The sequence below is a fragment of the Lolium rigidum genome, chromosome 7 (assembly GCF_022539505.1).
Source record: "Lolium rigidum isolate FL_2022 chromosome 7, APGP_CSIRO_Lrig_0.1, whole genome shotgun sequence".
In the NCBI taxonomy this organism is placed as follows: Eukaryota; Viridiplantae; Streptophyta; class Magnoliopsida; order Poales; family Poaceae; genus Lolium; species Lolium rigidum.
The window spans coordinates 63,721,670-63,746,493 of NC_061514.1; the positions used below are offsets into that span (position 1 = coordinate 63,721,670).

At 42.4% G+C, this 24,824-nt stretch overlaps 1 long non-coding RNA gene across 2 annotated transcripts; it reads right to left on the minus strand.

Moving 5' to 3' along the window:
* Window positions 1-22,049: 22,049 nt before the first annotated feature.
* LOC124679084 lies at window positions 22,050-24,407 on the minus strand. Of its 2 annotated transcripts, none has more exons than XR_006994788.1 (3): window positions 24,229-24,407; window positions 22,441-22,533; window positions 22,050-22,080 (listed from the first exon to the last, which is right to left on the minus strand). It is a non-coding gene; the product is annotated as an uncharacterized LOC124679084 (long non-coding RNA). The 2 variants fall into 2 exon arrangements; XR_006994789.1 differs by having other exon boundaries at window positions 22,441-22,659.
* Window positions 24,408-24,824: the final 417 nt, after the last annotated feature.

Here is a 24,824-nt window from a genome sequence, read left to right on the forward strand (position 1 = left end):
TATTGATGCTTGTCTTGAAGTACTATTCATGAAAAGTCTTTGCTTTATGATTCATTTGTTTACTCATGTCATTACCATTGTTTTGATCGTTGCATTCATTACATATGTTTACAAATAGTATGATCAAGATTATGATGGCGTGTCACTTCAGAAATTATCTTTGTTATCGTTTTACTCGCTCGGGACGAGCGTAACTAAGCTTGGGGATGCCGATACGTCTCCAACGTATCGATAATTTCTTATGTTCCATGCTACATTATTGATGATATCTACATGTTTTATACACATTATATGTCGTATTTACGCATTTTCCGGAACTAACCTATTAACAAGATGCCGAAGAGCCGATTGCTCGTTTTCTGCTGTTTTTGGTTTCAGAAATCCTAGTAAGGAAATATTCTCGGAATTGGACGAAATCAACGCCCAGGGTCCTATTTTTGCACGAAGCTTCCAGAAGACCGAAAAGATAACGAAGTGGGGCGACGAGGCGCGGCCAGGGCTGGGCCCGCGCCGCCCTGGTGTGTGGGGCCCTCGTGCCGCCCCTTGACTTGCCCTTTCGCCTACTTAAAGCCTCCGTCGCGAAACCCCCGATCCGAGAGCCACGATACGGAAAACCTTCCGGAGACGCCGCCGCCGCGAATCCCATCTCGGGGGATTCGGGAGATCGCCTCCGGCACCCTGCCGGAGAGGGGATTCATCTCCCGGAGGACTCTTCATCGCCATGATCGCCTCCGGAGTGATGAGTGAGTAGTTCACCCCTGGACTATGGGTCCATAGCAGTAGCTAGATGGTCGTCTTCTCCTTATGTGCTTCATTGTTGGATCTTGTGAGCTGCCTAACATGATCAAGATCATCTATCCGTAATACTATATGTTGTGTTTGTCGGGATCCGATGGATAGAGAATACTATGTTATGGTGATTATCAATCTATTACTTATGTGTTGTTTATGATCTTGCATGCTCTCCGTTATTAGTAGAGGTCGTGGCCAAGTTTTTACTCTTAACTCCAAGAGGGAGTATTTATGCTCGATAGTGGGTTCATGCCTTCATTGACACTCGGGACAGGTGACGTAAAGTTCTAAGGTTGTGATGTGATGTTGCCACTAGGGATAAAACATTGATTCTATGTCTAAGGATGTAGTTGTCGATTACATTACGCACCATACTTAATGCAATTGTTTGTTGCTTTGCAACTTAATACGGAATGGGGTTCGGATGATAACCTCGAAGGTGGACTTTTTAGGCATAGATGCGGTTGGATGGCGGTCTATGTACTTTGTCGTAATGCCCAATTAAATCTCACTATATTTATCATATCATGTATATGCATTGTTATGCCCTTTTCTATTTGTCAATTTCCCGACTGTAATTTGTTCACCCAACATGCTTTTATCTTAGGGGAGAGACACCTCTAGTGAACTGTGGACCCCGGTCCTATTCTTTACATCGCATACAATCTACTACAATTGTTCTTTACTGTTTTCTTGCAAACAATCATCTTCCACACAATACGGTTAATCCTTTGTTACACCAAGCCGGTGAGATTGACAACCTCACTGTTTCGTTGGGGCAAAGTACTTTGGTTGTGTTGTGCAGGTTCCACGTTGGCGCCGAATCCCTGGTGTTGCGCCGCACTACATTTCGCCACCATCAACCTTCAACGTGCTTCTTGGCTTCTCCTGGTTCGATAAACCTTGGTTTCTTTCTGAGGGAAAACTTGCTGCTGTGCGCATCATACCTTCCTCTTGGGGTTCCCAACGAACGTGTGAGTTACACGCCATCAGAGCTCTGATGACTAGCTATGTGTTATACACTGAAGTCCTGATGGACTACGAATTGGAGGCAAGTAGGCAACACATCTTAGTGAACGAAGGCTGATACGTCTCAAACATATCTATAATTTTTGATGCTCCATTCTTGTTTTACACCAATTCATATATGTTTTACTTACACTTTGTTGCACTTTTACATGATTTCCGGCACTAACCTATTAACAAGATGCCACAGTGTCAGTTCCCTGTTTTCTGTTGTTTTTGTATTTTAGAAAAGTTGTACAGGAAATATTCTCGAAATTGGACGAAACAAAAGCTGAAGTCAATATTTTTACCGAAACGAAGACGAAGTCCACAGGGGGGGTCGAAGAGGCGCAGTAGGGCGGCCAGACCACTCCATGGCGCGGCCTAAGACTAGCCCGCGCCTAGGGGGTCTGGGCCCACCAGGCGCCCCCGCCGACCTAAATCCTCTGCCTATTTATACATCTTCTTGGGAAAACCCTGGATACCCGAGCCTCCATCCACGAAAATTTCATTCGCAGCCGCCATCGCCGAACCCATCTCAGGGGCTCTGAAGCTCTTCCCGGCACCCTGCCGGAGGGGGGAATCATCGCCGGAGGCATCTACATCGCCATGCCCGCCTTTGAAGTGATGCGTGAGTAGTTCATCACTGGACTATGGGTCCATAGCAGTAGCTAGATGGTTGTCTTCTCCACTTTGTGCTTCATGTATCGATCTTGTGAGCTGCTCTACATTATAAAGATCATCTTTATGTAATCTTATATGTTTGGTTTGATGGGATCCAATGAATATTGTATACTATGTTGAGATCGATTATGTATTTGTCATATGTTATTTGTGATCTTGCTTGTGACTCCAAGAGGGAGTATTTATGCTCGATAGTAGGTTCATGCCTCTAGTTTTCTAGAAGAGTGACAATAACTTCTAAGATTGTAGATGTGATGTTGCTATTAGGGAGAAAACAACAATGTTTTATTCAAGGGTAATTCTATTGTTTACTTTACACACATTGCTTAATGTGATAATCTGTTGATTGCAACTTAATACTGGAAGGGGTTCGGACGATAACCGGAAGGTGGATTATTAGTCATGGACGCAGTTGGATTACGGTCTATGTATTATGTTGTAATGCCCATATCAAATCTCATAGTAATCATATTGTCATGTATTGATCGATATTTTGTCAATTGCCCAGCTGTAATTTTTTCACCCAACATGCTATTTCTTTATGGAGAGACACCTCTAGTGACCTTTCACATCCCAAAATTTTCCAAATTTTGGAGATGTGAAATAAAAATAAAATTTAAGCTTGGTTGGTTGTCTTGATTTAAAATTTACAATGAAATAAAACAATTTTGTGTTACTTAAAACTATTTCGTAAAAATGGAGTTTTCAAAAACATGCATTACATTTATAAGCATCATGTCATCTTTGCATTCCCTAGAAAATTTGAGCGAAATTCATATTTATAAAGAAACCTTAAATCCGGAGAAATGCAAATAAACCCGTATAGGCCTATGTGCCAAATTCGAATTCATCAAAATATTCTAAAAGTGGTTCCAAAATATTCTTCCTTGATTAAGGAATCTGCTGATATTTTATTTTTATTTTTTAAATTTAGTTTGAGTAACTTTCTATCAAATTCGGTTTTCAAATTAATTTCCAAATACTAAAACAAGAAAAAGAAAAGAAAAAGATAGGAAGCCAACGGGACTTGGCCAAGCAAACGAAGCAACAGCCCAGCCAAGGCGTGCGCGTGCATGCCAACGAAGCAAACGACGCAGCTATTCGCAAAAAAAAAAAAAAAAAAAAAAAAAAAAGCAAACGACGCAGCTGCAGCGTCCGCTCGTCTGCGTTTCAATTTTTTTTTTCTTTCCTTTATTCTGCGGCCCCACTGCCACGTCGTCGTCATCAAGCTTCAGCCAAACAGACAACGCACGGACGTTTTTCAGTTTCTCTTTGTTTACTCCCCAATTGTTTCCGGGCGAATTAATCCACCATTTGATGCACCGTTTGTTGCTACTTAAGCTCCACTCTCTCCTCTTCATTTCCCCTCAAACCGTACAGACCGAGAGCCTCCAGGCTGCTCGAATTTTGCCTCGCAATTCCGCGGTACCGTCGCAGTAAATCGTCGATTGCGGTGAGCACGGTCCATCTTTTGATCTCTAGTTTCTTCCAAACATCCTATTTCTTCCTTGCGCACATATCAGACATTGTTTTGTGATTTTTGGTGCACCACAGCGACGGCGCCATCTTCGTCTGTGAGCACGTCCGCGGGACAGTTTTCAGGCGAGCGATTTCCGGCGAAACAGTGCACCTAGACGTTCACGACTTCTTCATCGAGTTCCCTTGTCAAGCAAATCGCCGTGGTTTGCTTCTCCATCGCCAAGGATCATCGAGAAAGCTCGACGCCATCAACCACCGAAAGTCGCCACAGCCAAGCTATCTCCGTTCCGTGGGTGAGCTGCCCCTTTGTTTATTTTTTTCTTCTTCTTTCCTTTTATTCCTTTTCCTTGGAACCACAGGATCTCAGGGTCAAAAAAAAAAAAAGAACCACAGGATCTAGATCCTAAGGCTGATGCTAGATGACTTAAACGAAGGGGTATAGTCGAATAGAAACCTGCCACATGTCATATATGTTATAATTTTTCGGATATTTTGGACAGAGAAATATAGAAACTTGTAAAACTCATACGTATCTTTAGTTTCGTTCATCCAAATTTAGAAAATAAGATATCTCTGGATTCATAAAAATGTGTAGAATACAGCAGACACATAATATTGCACTTTTGCATCATATTTTTACACAGTTTTTGCAGAAACTCAAATAGAGTATTTTGGCTATATAAATAGTTTTACAAATTATTTTGGAGTAATTCCTTTTGCTGTTAACGCAGAATTGAACCCTATGTACAGTAGCATTAGAAAATAATAATGTGACCTATACATTTCCCCTATAGTATTTATTTAGTGTTGTACATCTTTCTAATGATAGGAAATGTTTTTAATTATTAATTCAACACTAAAATTTTGCCATGACATCATGCATATAGTTGAAACCAGAGAACATATTAAGTGTGTTGTTCATGCTTAATCCACATATTGCATCCATATTCTTATTTGTGATTGTATATGTGTTGCTATGTGTTTATGGAGTGAAAATATTTGTTTGTAGATTGTGGTTGTGCTGATTGCAACATGTGTTTTTGCGAAGAGTGTACCGACTCCTCCTCTCACCAAGGCAAGTGACACTTTGATCATAATTTTCCCAATGTTTTATTACGCATGTAGTATTATTCACTAGTGTGCATGTGTGGAAATGTTAAACTATGCTATGTGAGCCACCGATTAGGATAACCATAAGTATCTTGACCGACTAGGTAAAAGACATCGTAGGATTTGTTTGCTTAGTCATGCTACCCTTAGTTCATTGCGGATGGAGCAATGTTACCATTTTATATGACCTTGGTTCATTGCGGATGGAGCAATGTTACAACTTTATATGACAATTTGGTTCATTGCGGATGGAGCGATGTTACCATTTTATATGGCCTTTGGTTCATTGTGGATGGAGCAATGACACCATTTTATATAATCTTGGTTCGTTGCGGATGGAGCAATGTTACCATCTCCCTCGGTTCATTGCGGATGGAGCAGTGTTACCACTTTAATGGCCATGGTTCATTGCGGATGGAGCAGTGTTACCACTTTAGTGGCATTGGTTCATTGCAGATGGAGCAATGTTACCACTTTAATGACCTTGGTTCATTGCGGATGGAGCAATGTTACCATTTTGTATGTCCTTTGGTTAATTGCGGATGGAGCGATGTTACCATTTTATATGACCTTTGGTTCATTGTGGATGGAACAATGATACCATTTTATATAACCTTGGTTCATTGCGGATGGAGCAATGTTACCATTTCCTTGGTTCATTGCGGATGGAGCAATGTTACTTGTTTTGTTTGACCTTTGGTTCATTTCGGATGGAGCAATGATACCACTTTAATGACCTTGGTTCATTGTGGATGGAGCAATGTTACCATTTTGTAGGTCCTATGGTTCATTGCGGATGGAGCAGTGTTACCACTTTATTTGACCCTCGGTTCATTGCGGATGGAGCAATGTTACTATTTTGTTTGACCTTTGGTTCATTTCGGATGGAGCAATGTTACCACTTTAATGACCTTGGTTCATTGTGGATGGAGCAATGTTACCATTTTGTAGGTCCTATGGTTCATTGCGGATGGAGCAGTGTTACCACTTTATTTGACCCTCGGTTCATTGCGGATGGGGCAATGTTACCACTTTATATGACATTTGGTTCATTGCGGATGGAGCAATGTTACCAATTTATTTGACCTATTGGTTCATTGTTGTAGGAGCAGTGTTACCACTTTAGTTGTCACTTGACTCACTGGGAATTTATCAGCTTTAGTGTCCCCTTGCCAATAAAATTCAAATGTATTGACCATTCGTGGCTGCAACGTATCATGTTGCAGGTTGATACGTCTCCAACGTATCGATAATTTCTTATGTTCCATGCTACTTTATTGATGATACCTACATGTTTTATGCACATTATATGTCGTATTTACGCATTTTCTGGAACTAACCTATTAACAAGATGCCGAAGAGCCGATTCTTTGTTTTCTGTTGTTTTTGGTTTCGAAATCCTAGTAAGGAAATATTCTCGGAATTGGACAAAATCACCGCCCGGGGTCCTATTTTTGCACGGAGCTTCCGGAAGACCGAAGAGGGAAGGAAGTGGGGCCACGAGGTGGCCACACCATAGAGCGGCGCGGCCCGGGCCCGGCCGCGCCGGCCGTGGTGTGGGCCCCTCGCGCCGCCTCTTGACCTGCCCTTTCGCCTGCTTATAGCCTCCGTCGCGAAAACCCCGATGCGGAGAGCCACGATACGGAAAACCTTCCCGAGACGCCGCCGCCGCGGATCCCATCTCGGGGGATTCGGGAGATCGCCTCCGGCACCCTGCTCGGAGAGGGGATTCATCTCCCGGAGGACTCTTCATCGCCATGATCGCCTCCGGAGTGATGAGTGAGTAGTTCACCCCTGGACTATGGGTCCATAGCGGTAGCTAGATGGTCGTCTTCTCCTAATTGTGCTTCATTGTTGGATCTTGTGAGCTGCCTAACATGATCAAGATCATCTATATGTAATTCTATATGTTGTGTTTGTCGGGATCCGATGGATAGAGAATACTATGTTATGGTGATTATCAATCTATTGTTTATGTGTTGTTTATGATCTTGCATGCTCTCCGTTATTAGTAGAGGCTGTGGCCAAGTTTGTACTCTTAACTCCAAGAGGGAGTATTTATGCTCGATAGTGGGTTCATGCCTTCATTGACACACGGGACGGTGATAGAAAGTTCTAAGGTTGTGATGTGCTGTTGCCACTAGGGATAAAACATTGATTCTATGTCTAAGGATGTAGTTGTCGATTACATTACGCACCATACTTAATGCAATTGTGCTGTTGCTTAGCAACTTAATGCCGAATGGGGTTCGGATGATAACTCTGAAGGTGGACTTTTTAGGCATAGATGCGGTTGGATGGCGGTCTATGTACTTTGTCGTAATGCCCGGATTAAATCTCACTATATTTATCATATCATGTACATGCATTGTTATGCCCTTCTCTATTTGTCAATTGCCCGACTGTAATTTGTTCACCCAACATGCTTTTATCTTATGGGAGAGACACCTCTAGTGGACTGTGGACCCCGGTCCTATTCTTTACATAGCATACAATCTCTTGCAATACTTTCTTTACTTGTTTTCTTGCAAACAATCATCTTCCACTCGATACGCTTAATCCTTTGTTACGACAAGCCGGTGAGATTGACAACCTCAGCTGTTTCGTTGGGGCAAAGTACTTTGGTTTTGTTGTGCGGATTCCACGTTGGCGCCGGAATCGCTGTTGTTGCGCCGCATCACATTTCGCCACCATCAACCTTCAACGTGCTTCTTGGCTCCTCCTGGTTCGATTAAACCTTGGTTTCTTTCGAGGGAAAACTTGCCACTGTGCGCATCATACCTTCCTCTTGGGGTTCCCAACGGACGTGTACATTTACGCGCATCAAGCACGTTTTACGGCGCCGTTGTCGGGGAGATCAAGACACGGCTGCAGGGGAGTCTCCACTTCTCAATCTCTTTACTTTGTTTTTGTCTTGCTTTATTTTATTTACTACTTTGTTTGCTGCACCTAAACAAAACACACAAAAAATTAGTTGCTAGCTTTACTTTATTTACTGTCTTGCTCACTATATCAAAAACACAAAAAAATTAGTTACTTGCATTTACTTTATCTAGTTTGCTTTATTTACTGTTGCTAAAATGAATACCCCTGAAAATACTAAGTTGTGTGACTTCACAAATGCAAATAATAATGATTTCCTATGCACACCTATTGCTCCACCTGCTACTACAACCAGAATTCTTTGAAATTAAACACCTTTACTTGAACTTGGTTATGAGAGATCAATTTTACAGGTGTTAGTTCGATGATGCTGCTTGCCCATCTCAATAATTTTGTTGAACTTTGTGAAATGCAAAAGTATAAGGATGTAGATGGTGATATTATTAAATTGAAAGTGTTTCCTTTCTCATTAAGGGGAAGAGCTAAAGATTGGTTGCTATCTTTGCCTAAGAATAGTATTGATTCATGGACTAAATGTAAGGATGCTTTTATTGGTAGATATTATCCCCCCGCTAAAATTATATCTTTGAGAAGTAGCATAATGAATTTTAAGCAATTAGATACTGAACATGTTGCTCAAGCATGGGAGAGAATGAAAACTTTGGTAAAGAATTGCCCAACCCATGGACTAACTACTTGGATGATCATCCAAACCTTCTATGCAGGACTAAATTTTTCTTCGCGGAATTTATTGGATTCAGCTGCTGGAGGTACCTTTATGTCCATCACATTGGGGGCGGCTACTAAACTTCTTGATGATATGATGATAAATTACTCCGAATGGCACACGGAAAGAGCTCCACAAGGTAAGAAGGTAAATTCCGTTGAAGAAACCTCTTCCTTGAGTGATAAGATTGATGTGATTATGTCTATGCTTGTGAATGGTAGATCTAATGTTGATCCAAATAATGTTCCTTTAGCTTCATTGGTTGCTCAAGAAGAAAATGTTGATGTGAATTTCATTAAAAATAATAATTTCAACAACAATGCTTATAGGAACAACTCGGTAATAACTATAGGCCATATCCTTCTGCTAATGGTAATGGTTATGGTAATTCTTATGGGAATTCTTACAATAATAATAGGAGTGTACCCTCTGGTCTTGAAGCCATGCTTAAAGAATTTATTAGTACACAAAGCTTGCTTTTAACAAATCTGTTGAGGAAAAGCTTGATAAAATTGATATTATTGCTTCTAGAGTTGATAGGCTTGCCTCTGATGTTAATCTTTTAAATTTGAAAGTTATGCCTAATAATGATATTGATAATAAGATTACTACTACAGCAAATGCCATCCAAGTTAGAATTAATGAGAATATAAGATTAATGGCTGAATTGCGTGCTAGGTGGGATAGAGAAGAAAATGAAAAACTAGCTAAAGAGAATAATATAGCTAAAGTTTGGACTATTACCACCATTAGTAATGATAATGATTCACATGTTGCTGCACCTCCTACTATCAATGGTAAAATAATTGGTGTTGACAATGTTTCTACTCCTAGTGCAAAGCGAACAAAACTGCCTGAAATTGCTAAAGCTACTTGAAACTCGCTTGTGATAAAACTGCTGAAATTTTTTCCAACCTTGGGAACAATGATCCCATTGTTGTAGCTCATAATGATTTAGATTTTGATGATTGCCACATCTCTGAAGTTATAAAGTTCTTACAAAAACTTGCTAAAAGTCCTAATGCTAGTGCTATAAATTTAGCCTTTACAAAACATATTACAAATGCTCTCATAAAAGCTAGAGAAGAGAAACTAAAACTTGAAACTTCTATTCCTAGAAAGTTAGAAGATGGTTGGGAGCCCATCATTAAAATGAAATTCAATGACTTTGAATGTAATGCTTTATGTGATCTTGGTGCAAGTATTTCTGTTATGCATAAAAAGATTTATGATATGCTTGACTTGCCACCATTGAAGAATTGTTATTTGGATGTTAATCTTGCCGACAATGTTAAAAAGAAACCTTTGGGGAGGATTGATAATGTGCACATTACGGTTAACAATAACCTTGTCCCCGTTGATTTTGTTGTCTTGGATATCGAATGCAATGCATCTTGTCCTATTGTGTTGGGAAGACCTTTTCTTCGAACCGTTGGTGCTGTTATTGATATGAGGGAAGGTAATATTAAATATCAATTTCCTCTCAAGAAAGGTATGGAACACTTCCCTAGAAAGAGAATGAAGTTGCCTTTTGATTCTATTATTAGAACAAGTTATGATGTTGATGCTTCTACTCTCGATGATACTTGATTTGCACTTTACGCGCCTAGCTGAAAGGCGTTAAAGAAAAGCGCTTATGGGAGACAACCCATGTTTTTACTACAGTACTTTGTTTTATATTTGAGTCTTGTAAGTTGTTTACTACTGTAGCAACCTCTCCTTATCATGTTTTTTGTGCCAAGTAAAGTTTCTATATCAAAGTTGATGTTATATTTGGGATCGCTGCGCAGAAACAGCATTGCTGTCTGTCACGAATCTGGGCACAGGCCTCTGTAGAAAATTAGAAAAAATCTGCCAATTTACGAGCGTGATCCTCAGATATGTACGCAACTTTCATTAGTTTTGATTTTTTCCATTTGAGCAAGTCTGGTGCCATCTTAAAATTCGTCTTTACGGACTGTTCTGTTTTTGACAGATTCTGCCTTTTATTTCGCATTGCCTCTTTTGCTATGTTGGATTTATTTCTTTGATCCATTAATGTCCAGTAGCTTTATGCAATGTCCAGAAGTGTAAAGAATGTTTGTGTCACCTCTGAATGTGTGAATTATTAATTGTGCACTAACCCTCTAATGAGTTTGCTTGAAGTTTGGTGTGAAGGAAGTTTTCAAGGGTCAAGAGAGGAGAATGATATACTATGATCAAGAGGAGTGAAAGCTCTAAGCTTGGGGATGCCCCCATGGTTCACCCATGCATATTTTAAGAAGACTCAAGCGTCTAAGCTTGGGGATGCCCAAGGCATCCCCTTCTTCATCGACAACATCATCGGGTTCCTCCCCGAAACTATATTTTTATTCAATCACATCTTGTGTTCTTTACTTGGAGCGTCGGTTTGTTTTTGTTTTTGTTTTTGTTTGAATAAAATGGATCCTAGCATTCACTTTGTGGGAGAGAGACACGCTCCGCTGTTGCATATGGACAAATATGTCCTTAGGCTTTACTCATAATGTTCATGGCGAAGTTTCTTCTTCGTTAAATTGTTATATGGTTGGAATTGGAAAATGCTACATGTAGTAATTCTAAAATGTCTTGGATAATGTGATACTTGGCAATTGTTGTGCTCATGTTTAAGCTCTTGCATCATATGCTTTGCACCCATTAATGAAGAAATACATAGAGCTTGCTAAAATTTGATTTGCATATTTGGTCTCTCTAAGGTCTAGATAATATCTAGTATTGAGTTTTGAACAACAAGGAAGACGGTGTAGAGTCTTATAATGTTTACAATATGTCTTTTATGTGAGTTTTGCTGCACCGGTTCATCCTTGAGTTTGCTTCAAATAACCTTGCTAGCCTAAACCTTGTATCGAGAGGGAATACTTCTCATGCATCCAAAATCCTTGAGCCAACCACTATGCCATTTGTGTCCACCATACCTACCTACTACATGGTATTTCTCCGCCATTCCAAAGTAAATTGCTTGAGTGCTACCTTTAAAATTCCATCATTCACCTTTGCAATATATAGCTCATGGGACAAAATAGCCTTAAAAACTATCGTAGTATTGAATATGTACTTATGCACTTTATCTTTTATTAAGTTGCTTGTTGTGCGATAACCATGCTTACGGGGAACGCCATCAACTATTGTTGAATATCATGTGAGTTGCTATGCATGTCCGTCTTGTCCGAAGGATCTATCACCTTAGTGGTTGGAGCATGCAAAATTGTTAGAGAAGAACATTGGGCCGCTAACTAAAGCCATGAATCATGGTTGAAGTTTCAGTTTTGGACATATATCCTCAATCTCATATGAGAATAATAATCATTGCTACATGCTTATGCATTTAAGAGGAGTCCATTATCTGTTGTCCATGTTGTCCCGGTATGGATGTCTAAGTTGAGAATAATCAAAAGCGAGAAATCCAAAATGCGAGCATTCTCTTTAGACCTTTGTACAGGCGGCATGGAGGTACCCCTTTGTGACACTTGGTTGAAACATGGCATGCAAAGATCCGGTAGTCCAAGCTAAGTAGGACAAGGTGCGGGCACTATTAGTATACTATGCATGAGGCTTGCAACTTGTAAGATATAATTTACATAACTCATATGCTTTATTACTACCGTTGACAAAATTGTTTCATGTTTTCAAAATAAAAGCTCTAGCACAAATACATCAATCGATGCTTTCCTCTTTGAAGGACCATTCTTTTACTTTTATTGTTGAGTCGGTTTACCTATCTCCCTCCACCTTAAGAAGCAAACACTTGTGTGAACTGTGCATTGATTCCTACATACTTGCATATTGCACTTGTTATATTACTTTATGTTGACAATATCCATGAGATATACATGTTATAAGTTGAAAGCAACCGCTGAAACTTAATCTTCCTTTGTGTTGCTTCAATACCTTTACTTTGATTTATTGCTTTATGAGTTAACTCTTATGCAAGACTTATTGATGCTTGTCTTGAAGTACTATTCATGAAAAGTCTTTGCTATATGATTCAGTTGTTTACTCATGTCATTACCTTTGTTTTGATCGATGCATTCATTACATATGTTTACAAATAGTATGATCAAGATTATGATGGCATGTCACTTCAGAAATTATCTTTGTTATCGTTTTACTCGCTCGGGACGAGCAGTAACTAAGCTTGGGGATGCCGATACGTCTCCAACGTATCGATAATTTCTTATGTTCCATGCTACTTTATTGATGATACCTACATGTTTTATGCACATTATATGTCGTATTTACGCATTTTCCGGAACTAACCTATTAACAAGATGCCGAAGAGCCGCTTGTCGTTTTCTCGCCGTTTTTGGTTTCGGAAATCCTAGTAAGGAAATATTCTCGGAATTGGACGAAATCACCGCCCGGGGTCCTATTTTTGCACGGAGCTTCCGAAGACCGAAGAGGGAAGGAAGTGGGGCCACGAGGTGGCCACACCATAGGGCGGCGCGGCCCAGGCCCTGGCCGCGCCGGCCTGTGGTGTGGGCCCCTCGCACCGCCTCTTGACCTGCCCTTTCGCCTACTTATAGCCTCCGTCGCGAAAACCCCAGTACGGAGAGCCACGATACGGAAAACCTTCCATAGACGCCGCCGCCGCGAATCCCATCTCGGGGGATTCAGGAGATCGCCTCCGGCACCCTGCCGGAGAGGGGATTCATCTCCCGGGAGGACTCTTCATCGCCATGATCGCCTCCGGAGTGATGAGTGAGTAGTTCACCCCTGGACTATGGGTCCATAGCAGTAGCTAGATGGTCGTCTTCTCCTAATTGTGCTTCATTGTTGGATCTTGTGAGCTGCCTAACATGATCAAGATCATCTATATGTAATTCTATATGTTGTGTTTGTCGGGATCCGATGGATAGAGAATACTATGTTATGGTGATTATCAATCTATTGTTTATGTGTTGTTTATGATCTTGCATGCTCTCCGTTATTAGTAGAGGCTCCGGCCAAGTTTGTACTCTTAACTCCAAGAGGGAGTATTTATGCTCGATAGTGGGTTCATGCCTTCATTGACACCGGGACGAGTGACAGAAAGTTCTAAGGTTGTGATGTGCTGTTGCCACTAGGGATAAAACATTGATTCTATGTCTAAGGATGTAGTTGTCGATTACATTACGCACCATACTTAATGCAATTGTCTCGTTGCTTAGCAACTTAATGCTGAATGGGGTTCGGATGATAACTCGAAGGTGGACTTTTTAGGCATAGATGCGGTTGGATGGCGGTCTATGTACTTTTTCGTAATGCCCGGATTAAATCTCACTATATTTATCATATCATGTACATGCATTGTTATGCCCTTCTCTATTTGTCAATTGCCCGATCGTAATTTGTTCACCCAACATGCTTTTATCTTATGGGAGAGACACCTCTAGTGAACTGTGGACCCCGGTCCTATTCTTTACATAGCATACAATCTACTGCAATACTTTCTTTACTGTTTTCTTGCAAACAATCATCTTCCACTCGATACGCTTAATCCTTTGTTACAGCAAGCCGGTGAGATTGACAACCTCACTGTTTCGTTGGGGCAAAGTACTTTGGTTTTGTTGTGCAGATTCCACGTTGGCGCCGGAATCCCTGTTGTTGCGCCGCATCACATTTCGCCACCATCAACCTTCAACGTGCTTCTTGGCTCCTCCTGGTTCGATTAAACCTTGGTTTCTTTCTGAGGGAAAACTTGCCATTGTGCGCATCATACCTTCCTCTTGGGGTTCCCAACGGACGTGTACATTTACGCGCATCACAGGTTTTCGAGACGATGTGTAAGGAAACGATATGGGTTACAAGTCTATCCTCAACATGCTCGCCTGTGGCACATGAAGACGAGGGACTCCATGCTGTCTATGATTATTCGTTGTGAAACTCTGATAATATGCTAGCCTTGTGCTATGCAATTTGTAATCCTTTATGTAAATTCCGGACCATACGATGTAATAAAGACCTTTGTTTCTTGGTATTACATCTTCTACTGTGTGTGCTAGCGATTGATCCAGGGACTAGCACAGATACGCACAGAGATCGACACCTTAAAAGGCGAGGTCGCTACAGATGGTATCAGAGCATTGTGTTGACCATAGGTTCGTGACCCTAGGTTTGGATTAGAAATAGGAAGACCCTAGGATGAAATTTTTTCTAATCCTATTTCAATTAAAAAGATGTTTGGATTTTGAACCTCTTGTATTCTCATCTACCCCATCTTCAAAATTGGTTTCCTCTTACCTTAGATGACCTACCTTATGAAACAATCAAGGAAGTAGAGATGATGACCTTGTGCCTGAAGTGAGGGACTGCTGCTTCATGTGACATTCTTCAACTTTGCTAGAAGTGTTGCATGGGAGACCAATGAAGAACTTCAATAAAGACTTCGATGTAGACTTCACAACACACAAAGATACACTGATGGAGTAGAATAGAAACTTGAAACATCCAAAATAGAAATAGACCAGACCACCATTTTTCTCTTTTATTGAACCAGCGATATCGTAAGAAAATACTGATCTTACCAAATTGAGGTATGACCATACTAGTTTGTTTGCGTTTGTGTTATGTTGCTTGATGCTTGTTAGGTGAGTGTTGATTGCTAAATTGCCTTGATCTGTTGTGTTTGGGTAGGAACCATCTTTAGAACATTTCTATCTATTCTCATCTATACCCACACAGAGAACGTTTTCTCGGCAACTCGCCATGAAGACAACAGTAGTGAAACCAACCTCGATGTTTCCTATCAAGGTGAAGAAGGATATAGTGTGAGATACGCAAAACCCTAGTTAAGGATCGATAGAAAGTTTTTGAAAACAATTCAATAATGGGGATTGAAACATTGAATCAATTCTCCATGGAAATTTTATCAAATTGTGAGGTTGACCAAGAGCTAGAATATGGGATATACCAAACTGAATACAAGGAAATGATTGGGTGCGACATGGATTGGCCCCCATGACGACTACTCATATTATTTGCTCTTGTTATGAGGAATGGTAAATCTAGAGCGACATACCTACAAGTGAGACGTCGCTGATAAGCCTGAACCTTAGGATGGATAAATATTACACTCGAATAGTAGGCAAGTGTTGCCAAACGTAGGACTACAGTGAGTTTGAAGACCCAACCACTAGATGAAAAATAGTGAAAGACTTTCAAGTAAGAAGATGAAGGTTGCCTTGAAGTAATCTCATATTGGTTTTCCGTTTGGCACAAAGAGTGACCCCTTCTGTCAGGAGTGGTTCAACCACCTGCCCATATGAAGCCCAACCCTGAGGAAGCCTACTCATTTCACCTTGAAGAGATACGTTGTTCACTATATGTGAATAATCAACCACCTATTGGAGGTCAGAAGCCATAGATATTTCAAGAGATGATCCAATGCCAAGTCACTCGCTAGTTGAGCCAACTATCAACATGAGATATAGTCTACCTACAAAAGTTTCTTTTAAGGGTGGTAGCCCACCAAGACATCTCATACCTAACTTTCTTTCTAGCCTTCTCGAATCTCGAGGACGAGATTCCTTTTAAGGGTGGTAGTCTGTCACATCTCAAAATTTTCCAAATTTTGGAGATGTGAAATAAAAATAAAATTTAAGCTTGGTTGGTTGTCTTGATTTAAAATTTACAATGAAATAAATTTTTTTTTGTGTTACTTAAAACTATTTCGTAAAAATGGAGTTTTCAAAAACATGCATTACATTCATAAGCATCATGTCATCTTTGCATTCCCTAGGAAATTTGAGCGAAATTCATATTTATAAAGAAACCTTAAATCCGAAGAAATGCAAATAAACCCGTATAGGCCTATGTGCCAAATTCGAATTCATCAAAATATTTTAAAAGTGGTTCCAAAATATTCTTCCTTGATTAAGGAATCTGCTGATATTTTATTTTTATTTTTTAAATTTAGTTTGAGTAACTTTTGATCAAATTCGGTTTTCAAATTAATTTCCAAATACTAAAACAAGAAAAAGAAAAGAAAAAGATAGGAAGCCAACGGGACTTGGCCAAGCAAACGAAGCAACAGCCCAGCCAAGGCGTGCGCGTGCATGCCAACGAAGCAAACGACGCAGCTATTCGGAAAAAAAAAAAAAAAAAAAGAAGAAGAAGAAGAAGAAGCAAACGACGCAGCTGCAGCGTCCGCTCGTCTGCGTTTCAATTTTTTTTCTTTCCTTTATTCTGCGGCCCCACTGCCACGTCGTCGTCATCAAGCTTCAGCCAAACAGACAACGCACGGACGTTTTTCAGTTTCTCTTTGTTTACTCCCCAATTGTTTCCGGGCGAATTAATTCACCATTTGATGCACCGTTTGTTGCTACTTAAGCTCCACTCTCTCCTCTTCATTTCCCCTCAAACCGTACAGACCGAGAGCCTCCAGGCTGCTCGAATTTTGCCTCGCAATTCCGCGGTACCGTCGCAGTAAATCGTCGATTGCGGTGAGCACGGTCCATCTTTTGATCTCTAGTTTCTTCCAAACATCCTATTTCTTCCTTGCGCACATCTCAGACTTTGTTTCGTGATTTTTGGTGCACCACAGCGACGGCGCCATCTTCGTCTATGAGCACGTACGCGAGAGGTTTTCCGGCGAGCAATTTCCGGCGAAACAGTCCACCTAGACGTTCACGACTTCTTCATCGAGTTCCCTTGTCAAGCAAATCGCCGTGGTTTGCTTCTCCATCGCCAAGGATCATCGAGAAAGCTCGACGCCATCAACCACCGAAAGTCGCCACAGCCAAGCTATCTCCGTTCCGTGGGTGAGCTGCCCCTTTGTTTATTTTTTTCTTCTTCTTTCCTTTTATTCCTTTTCCTTGGAACCACAGGATCTCAGGGTCAAAAAAAAAAAAAGAACCACAGGATCTAGATCCTAAGGCTGATGCTAGATGACTTAAACGAAGGGGTATAGTCGAATAGAAACCTGCCACATGTCATATATGTTATAATTTTTTGTATACTAGTACAAATGCCCGTGCGTTGCCACGGATCAACATAATTTTTTTTTATGGGCATATGAATGTGATGCATGACAATATTCAAATATCTCAATGCATCAATTGAAATAGCATGCGTTCGAGCACAAAAAATTCTAATAGGCATTTGATAAAAAAAATGATTTAGATGTAAATTCCCTTTGCTTTGATCAAAATAATAATTAGGGTGTAAATGTTTTGCTTATCTAGTCGCGCTCCACGCTCATTCAAAGAACTATCTTTTTCCCGTTGCATAGCCACCGACAGTTTGGCAGGCAAGCAATAAGTAATATCGACAAGGTGACAATATACCCATATTCTCATTATATACAAATTGCATTTATTGAACATAAGCTTTTTATCGTCTGTACATTGGTGAGCAGAGGCAGGTAAACAAGAATTTTGAGCAAACCGTCAGACCGATCTATTCATGTGCCTAGTTAGTCACTTACTTTTAGCAGTGTCTTATTAAGAACTGGAAAACCTAAAATACGTGATGGTTCATAATTTGCATTACTGATTCTAACTTGTGCTCATCCTCCAGCGGAGCGATGCAAATGGACGCTGAGCGACCGTTTGCGTTCGCCCAGCCCAAAAATGCATCTGGTAGCACCTCCAGCGGGGCGACGCATAATGATTGGGCTGTCCGCGGCGACGCAAATGTGGTCCAAATATGCGCCAGGTTTGCGTCTCCGCGGACGCAACGGTCGTCCGCCCGGCCCTCGCACGGGCCCGCCTGGCAGGGACACAATTGCTTCGTCTTCCGCGGTATTACTTACGGGCGGCGCGCTGCAGCCTTTCCAGGGCCGCGTTCATGGCGCGCCTCGGCTTCGCGAGCGTGCGCACCTGAGCAGCGTCGTAGTGGCAGGACATTGAAGGCGATATGGCTTCTGAGCCTCTTAAAGGGACGTTGTCGGCGTCCATTTCCCCACCACACCATGGCCAGAGCCAATACAATCCAACCCACCGACGCCATGGGGAAGAAATGTTGGCCCTTCCGCAAGACCAAGAACGACCACGAGGCTAGCGGCTCGCGGTCCGGTAAGAAGCCACAGATCGGGCGGTACGTCCGCATCGACTTCGCGCGCCGCCTTTCGAAGAAAAACCGGCCGGTACCATGGCCGGACGCAAACCTGCCTGGAGGAGGCTGGTACCTCAACTCCAGGCGCGTGCCGGTACCCCCAGTGTCGCGCAAGGGCCGAGAGCGCCGGGACGAGGTGCGACGCCGCCGAACCATCTTGCCGCCGGATCTCCAACAAGATCCGGCGTACGCGCTCAACTCCTACAACTGGATCTCCTTCGGAACGTGGGAGTTCGACGCGCACCGCCGCGCTGGCTACCCCAGGGACATCGAGTTCTTCGACCGCGAGATCGCCGTGGAAGAAGGGGAGAACGACCAGGAGGACAAGGACGAGGACGAGCAGGTGGAGCGCGAAGAGTACGACCACGACAACGGTGAGCCGGCGTGGGATCCGGAGACCCAGCTGCCCGACATTACCGAGGAGGAGGCCATTGCCATGGCACTGGCCAACAGGGAGCGCGACGAGCTCAACGAGCTCGCTTTGTGGAACGGGCTCGCAATCCAACTCCGCGAGTCCGACTGCTACAAGGTAGGCCCGCGACTCCTCTAGCCACGCTGACGCGTTCCAACGACCACGCTCCGGCTGTTGCTACGACCTGGGATCCGCGTTCCAACGACCACACTCCGGCTGTTGCTACGACCTGGGATCCCTGGCCACCTTCACCACAGCCTCCTGCGCAGGCGACGGCCTAGCCGCAGTTGCCGCAGCCTACCCTACCTCCTCCACTGTCAGCGTACCAGCTTCCATGGCCGACGCCGAAGTTCATCGACCTCGTCAACGACGACGACAAGTAGGCAGTACCTAGGTTTTTATGACCTTTTTATGTTTTTTATTAATGTAAACTATGACTTTATGAATGTGAAAAAAAATTATGCGTCATTCCGCTGGAGCCACCCCCGTCCGTTTGGGCGTCCGAAATGCGTCGACCGGCCTCTCTGGCGCCCATCTGAATTTAGGTTCTAAGAAGCACATCAGTAAAGTTATGAAGTGGCTAAAAAATATACCCCCCTCGCCAGACACTTCGTCAATTCATCATCGTATATATGAAAGAAAAATAAATCATATAAATCACAATTAACCAATTACAGAGAGCAAAAAAGTCTTGTAAACGGAAGTGATGATCAACCAAGTGACAAATATAACAAACAATGCTCTTTAAAATTCAGTCTTGTCAATGTTCTGGCAGGACCAACCTGAGAATAAAAACTCCTTACTCCACATGAACCATCCAAATGTGAAACAATGAACAACAGTATGATGGCTATGCACTCAAACTCAGTCACCAAACCACATTGACATTTTATGAGATAAGAAACTGACAGTACTTTTTGGCCTTGAAACAGTTGCGCTAGATGGGTCTGGAAATTAATAATATATAAATTTTAATTAAGTTCTCCATATATATTTTATATCCTTCACAAGTACCATAAAAATATGAAACTGAATTAGCAGAAAATTGCAAATTCTAGTCCAAATAAGCTAATTCTAGTTTGAAATCTTAATGGGCTCAGATTCTGTCCTGGGATTTTTTAGTTCTATTTGTGACAACTTCCAAGAGTTCAAAATGTATTGGGAATGACTCCTATTGCTCCTGAGTATAGATATCAGTTGGCATGCTATTTCAACAAAGGCTCTTGGAAAAACAGAGCAAGCGAACACTGTAAGATAAACTTCTGTCTATACTAATAACTATTTAAAAAGATTCCAATAGTCTATACTAATAACTATGTAAAAAGACTTCAAAATTTGTTAACTCAGTACCTCAGCTCTGGACTCCCAATGAGCTTTTCTAAATAGTACCTGCAGTGTAGCTCTGTATAATTGGACGGATCATTTTTCCTCGGTAATGAACACCCATCACCAAGCTCTCGGTACATTTCTTCTAGGCATGCAATTTGAAGGATTGCATAGACCAATTCCAGAGTAGAATTACGGCAAAAAAAAATACACATGCACACCGCTCACCTCTGACCAGTCCATGGCAACCAGTACTCGTCGATGATCAGGCGGAGCACACCCCGCTCAAACCGAACACGACAAGAATAAAAATCTCCATTCTTCTAGAACAGAATAAAATTGAAATACTAATCTTACCATCCTAGTACTGCAAGTTGATACTGATTTAATGAGTGCACAATAAGATAGATGACCAACCATTGCCTATTCATGATCAACAAGTTTCAGTTGATTCAAAGTAAACCTAGTCACAATAATAAGAAGCAAGAGAATAAAGAAACATCGCTGATCAAGGAAAATCTCCGGAAACAAAATGGAATCATCACAAGGGCAAATGAGTGAAACCAAATGGGGGATTGGTAGAGCCACCGTGCTCCATTTATCAACCTGTGCTAGTACTTACACAAAACAAAAATAATCAGTATTTCCGTCAGCCATTGAATCAACAAAAGAAACAACGATAAATAGTATCAGTAGTTTTGTCCAATAATGATGCGTGGTGCTCTGGATGGGGCTACCATCGGGAAGGAGCTTGAGGCATTGGCTTCGAGGTGCTGGTGCAGGGAGGCACCTCCCAGACAGCCACAGGCTATCTAGTTGTTTAGGTAGTGCGGATTATCTCGTCCTTCATGCTACAAATCACAATGGGGGGAGGCATGGTTCAAAATAAAATCCAGCCATCAATTGGAAATAGAGATGCCCTGGATTTCTCAAAGAGGATGCAGGTACTGACCTGGGAGAACGAAAATTTGTTGTCATCAGAGGCATCGGTGGAGCTCGTCAACGGAGCGGAAACATTTACTATCAGCCGCCGTGGTCTCTGATCAGGTCAGCGGGTTGCGGTACATAGCAGTGGGCAGACTCACGAGGAGGCGTCGTGTGCTGGCTCGTGGAGGCCCACGGCGTGTAGGATCGAGGCGGCGGCAGCGAGGAGACTCAGAACTACAACGGCCATATTTCTGCAAAGGTACTATTAGGCTGCATCTATTTGCTCAAAAATATCATAAGCATTTTAGCTCTTAGATGCTATCTTGCTTCTCGAGGAGAAATCGATCAGTTATTAACTTGATTTTAATAACGGAATGTTTGACTATTCATTGTTCTACAACTGACTATTCAACTTAGTACTTAAAAACAAGGCAAACCCAGTATCGCAACCAGCCCTACTGGGATGCTTACAAATTACAATAGAGGACTACCTGTCTATCTATACATCCTGAAAACTAACATGTATGAAAAAAAGCTGCCACACGTATAGGACCAGCATGAACGATACACTTAAAAACAAATAATACAACAAACCTCCTCTTCCATAGATGTGCCGACTCGGGCGATTCTGATCCGCGAACATGGGAATCCTCACATCAGTTGTTCCTCCTGGTTATCGTATGACCTGCATATAAAGGTGCAAAGTACCCAATAAACAAGATGTCCTAAAAAGAATGCTAATGCAGTATATGAGAAACCATCATTCCACTTCCTAAAATTGACTGATACTTCCGCTATAGAACCGGAGTATCCCAAATACAGACTGAGATTCAAGGAACTTAAAATAGTAATCAATCCGAAGAGTGTACAGTTTCTCCATCATCTGCGACATCATAACACTTGGCACTCTCGATACCTTTAGGCGAAAAAAACGAAAATGGTACTTCGTACTGCACCTTACAACCGCACAACCCCAAGACTGTAAATTTTGCCGGTGTATATGATCAACAGTGAACATCCTTAGATTGACGAAAAAGCAACAAACCTATTCTCCAATGTATGCGGTGATGCCGGCGCTTCGGAAGAGATAACAGGTGGAATGTCCGTCTCCAACTCTTCTGCTTCGATATTGCATGCCCTCCATTGGGAAGCCATATACCATATACGATTATTATGCTCTGATCTATGCTGCATCTGATATTATTCTGCTCCAAAAGTGCCATCTTGATGCTATTCAGAACATAAATTTTGTTTACCAAGCTACCTGTCAAGACCCAATTATCATTATAATAATAATTTGCCACATCCGCTCTTTATGCTTTGTGATAGTGCCAATATATCATTCCCGATAAATCAGCACAAACACAAACAGATTCTACATCAGCGGCTGGAGTGCTACAGTTCAAGCATGAATGTACATGTACGGTTGCCATTTTAATATACAATCAATTTAACAAGAAATTCAGCATATACCATACAAAATCGGATGTACATGGCTGATGTTTATTACATGCTGCTGCAAATACTCCCTAGACTATCAGTTAATTCAAAACATGTGTTTATATTCAAGTAAAATCTTCAGTTTTTTTCCTAATTTTTGTTCTCTTTGAGACTCTCACAAAGAGATTTCCATTCATACTTATGTGGAGTGCAGTGTTTTTTATCATTATTCTAATTTATCTAAGAAGCAAAAAAGCACTGTCAACATGTTTTGAATACACACCCACTTTTCCTAACAAAAACATCTGCATCTCTCAAACTAACTGAATAATAAACCTTCAAAAAAACTCTGCTTCTCTTACGATCAAGATTTACTTCATGTACAGGGCCCAGTCCTAAAATGATTCCTTGATCCATTCATCTAGACGTTGAGCCCAAATTGGCTTAATAAAATTCGACTTCATAGTTGGTTTCTCTTGGTTTTCATCCCTCAGATTATATGTATTGTTTGAACCGGGTCTTAACTCAAGCCCACTTAAAGAACGGATTTTACCTGGTAGTTCATGGGGCTAATTCGCCCAATTCCAGGCAGTACGGGATTTCAGGCAACAACTTAAGAAACCCTGATCATTGGAATCCTACTCAGTACATTGACACACTACAATGATGGCATGAGGAAGGACTAACCGGCGGATAGGAAATCATGAGATCAAGACTGCAGATGTGCTCATAGCGCCGCAAAAATGTCAACCAATAGTGATTATGTTCAAAGGCCTCCTCTTCCTCCTCATCTAGAATATAAAAATGGATGCCCAGACTTTCAAGATGTACTATGGTGTCAAACTGGATAGAACTTGGAAAATAAACATCCATCCACTCAAGCGACGTCAACTGAGGGGCTGAGATATTGGCAACTGCTAGTTCTGGATTCCGAGGATCCATGGAGGTGCTCAGTTGTAGTTTTATGAGTTCCGGTGCCACGACAGTGAGTTGCGGTAAGCGATGCAGATCCAACAGCTCCATACACATAAGAGAGTCCGAGTGGATTTTGAAGCTGTCCAGACCCCGGACATCGCTGACACGGAGGAACCACAAGGATGGGCACCGCTGGGAGGAGAGAAAATCACCGAGCCCGGGCTGGCCATGTAGCCGGATGGCAATCAGTTGCAGCTCTTCGAGCTGGGCGAATACGCCGGAAGGCGGCAGCGCGAGGTGAAGAACACCAAGATTGAGCACGATGGAGGTGGCCTTGTGGAAGCAAGGCAGATCGACGGCAGCGCCTCTTTCCTCGGCCTCCCGCCAAACCTCCTCGAGATCGAGGCGCATGTGGCCCGAGAGCACGCGCGCGGCGAGGGGGAGCCAGGCCGACAGCAATTAAACACCGATTACGCACCTGTTGTTCTATGACCCCGGCGATGGCGGCGAATCGGAGAGAGGGGTAGCGGCATCTGGAGTCAAGGCATCGGAACTTCCGCTACCTCAGCGAAATCCGGCACCTCCACTGCTTCTAGAACTCGCAGAGTCGACGCTCCGGCTTGGCTGGTGCACTCATCTCCCGTCTGGTTTGCATCACATCTGCGGCGCCGTGGAGACTCGCACGACGGCGAAGGGCAGGCTCGCGTGGCGGCCTCGCGTGCTGGCTCATGGCGGCTGATGGCGTGCAGGATCGAGGCGGCCGCGGCGGGGAGACTCGCGCGACGGCGAGGAGCAAGCTCGTGCAGCGCGGCGGCTAGGGTCGTGGAATTTGCGCAGTGGGAGGATGACGAGCTCAGGGGCGAGGGTTTCGGATGCGGTTCACTTTCCAGACGAGGTAGCTGGGCTTCGGCCCAGTCGAGCCCGTATGGAAAATGAACGCTCGACGAAGGGTACGAGTACGACGAAGATTTTGACGTACTGAAGCCTGGGCAGAATAAGGAACATGTTTAGTCTTTTTAAGTAGTAGAGATAGAGATTTTAAGTAGTAGAGATTTTGGACAGAGAAATATAGAA